We start from the raw sequence: 2,400 nt of genomic DNA, 5'->3' as shown, positions 1-2,400 counted from the left end.
GATTCATATATTTGATTCTTTCCCAGCCCCTCTTATTTGCTTCAATGCTTTCTTCTTTCATTATTTATATGACTTAACGCCCAAAGGTTCCCATATGGCTGAAGGGGATGAGGACTGATAGTGGGAACTTTGTTAGGTGGTGTAGGTGAGTTTGCTCCTGCACATGTACGACCAGGCAAAACTATGAGGAATGATTATGTGACACATTTTAGCTCTTCAAACAAGACATCGCTTCTGGCTTTGCCAGCTCTGTGATAATCAAGTACTTGAAAAGAAATGATTCATTTTCTTTTTTTTCTTGGAAAATAGCTCACCATTTCTCAAGCATGAATTATCAGTGGCCCTGCTGTTCTCATGCATTCATCTCAGAGATATCTTAATGAGACCTCCTACACAGTATCTTCTCTTATGCTGTATTCTGATTCTACTCATATTTTTCTTCTGTGGATGTAGTTATCAAAGTATTTATGCATTGTCAATTTAAATTTTGTAAAGACAATAAATGCTTGCTATCACTTTTTTAAGCAAAAGCTATGTCATTACACAGATCATCACAGAATCACCCTCTCAAAAAAACATTTACTTTCTCAAAAACAATTGTAATTGCTGTTGTTTTTCTTTTTCCTAACTTGATTAATATTTTGAATTCATATTTCCAAACAATAATGTGGAAGAAAAACAAAATTACTAATAATATCAAGTCAGAGCTAGAGGTCTTTTACCCATTGTTTAAACAATTAAATGTTCAACTGAATAGAAGTGTAGGTATGTTTTGAGTGTACTGTTAGCAAAACTATGGGGATATGGCCTCTACAAAATACGGAAATGTATCTCATGGAAGAGGATTAGCTGTCACCAGTTTCAAGAGACTATCAGAGATAAATCATGATCAGTCATAGCTATATGGCTACCTATGTAAGGCTGTTTTTTTTTTTCATTTCATATATGACTTTCTAGCTCATATTGCATCCTGTCCCTCATTTGCTTCTCTGATCTGTTCTCTGGTGCAGTAAGATGCAAATACAGTGTTACGCCTTTTGTTCAGGGAATCACAATTCATCTAAATAAAGACATTCACAGGATTGGGGCAATAGCTGAATTTTTGATCTTTTTTTGTTATTTTTTTCAAGCAGTGCCTAAAACAATTATTAGCTCAGCACTTTGGTCACTGATTCGGGCCAAATAATATCGATAATATTAAATACATAAATAATAATGACAGTAATAGCAACAACAACAATAATAATTACTACAAGTGATAAAAACAATAATATTAACAAATAATAGAAATAATAATAAATTAATACATATCTTATACAGGTTGAGAGATTTGCAACAGGAATCATGAAATCAGCACAGAGTCCCTTCATCATTTCAGCAAACATCAACACAGTAACTTCCACTTAAACAAAATTAGGCTGTGTAATTTATATAGATTCTTTTTTTGTTCTGTGGCAGCATTTAAAATCTGTAATCCTATAACATGACCCTAATGAACAAGACACTGGATATACTGGAATGGAAAAAGACAGTCCCTGTCCATAAGAACTAAAGTTTAAGAGAAGAAATAAGCAAAACAAAACAAAGACAATAATAAAAAATCCAAATAAGTAGAACCAGACAAAGGAATATATGATGATAAACAAGTGGCATTGGTCAGTATGATAAGTTCTCTGCACAAGCAGTCTGTGATTTTGCCTAGTGATTTTTGTCAGGCCAATCTTCATTCTTCCCTTGTTACAACTTCTTTTGAAATTGCAGCTCTTGCATTTTTAGTGAGGCAGCAAATATCTCATTTGGAGAATTCAGAGACTTTGAAAACACAACCTGAGTTTTCTAGCCTTTCTCTTTTTCATTAAAATTGTTACTGTCACATTTGTTTCCAGAGCAGTTTATTCTAAATTGCTACTCTGAACATTTCTGATTCCGTCTTACTGCAATCTGGTCAAAGACAACCAAAATCTGATTTTCATGAAGTGCTGCAGCAGGTCACTTTGAGGTATTAGTCTTTTCAGCTTCTGAAACAAAAATATATTTTCTGTATTCTTAAGTTTTTTTCAATCTTTGCTCATCATGAATCACAAAAAGCAACTTGAAGGAAAAGGCGTATTGAATTGGAGTGTAAGGCACAGTCCAATTATTTCTGCAAGCGCATGTCCTCGAGACATTGTGTCAATGAATGACTGAAAGAATGATGACACAAGGGATTGGGAATGACATCTAAAATCTTCTCCTCAGGTTAACAGTTCCAGCCCACTAGAGTTTAATAGTGGCAAAGTTGTTAATTACTACAGGTACTTTCACTTCCAGAAAGCAGTTCTCTGAATCTGCCCTTGAAGATAAATGACCTCATCACAAAAAAATTATTCCCATCTTTAAAGGTAGTGTTAATAGAGGGCA

The sequence above is a fragment of the Fulmarus glacialis genome, unplaced genomic scaffold (genome assembly GCF_000690835.1).
Source record: "Fulmarus glacialis isolate BGI_N327 unplaced genomic scaffold, ASM69083v1 scaffold2222, whole genome shotgun sequence".
Classification (NCBI taxonomy): Eukaryota; Metazoa; Chordata; class Aves; order Procellariiformes; family Procellariidae; genus Fulmarus; species Fulmarus glacialis.
The sequence above is the reverse complement of the archived record's forward strand: the minus strand, read 5'-3'. Positions refer to the sequence as shown.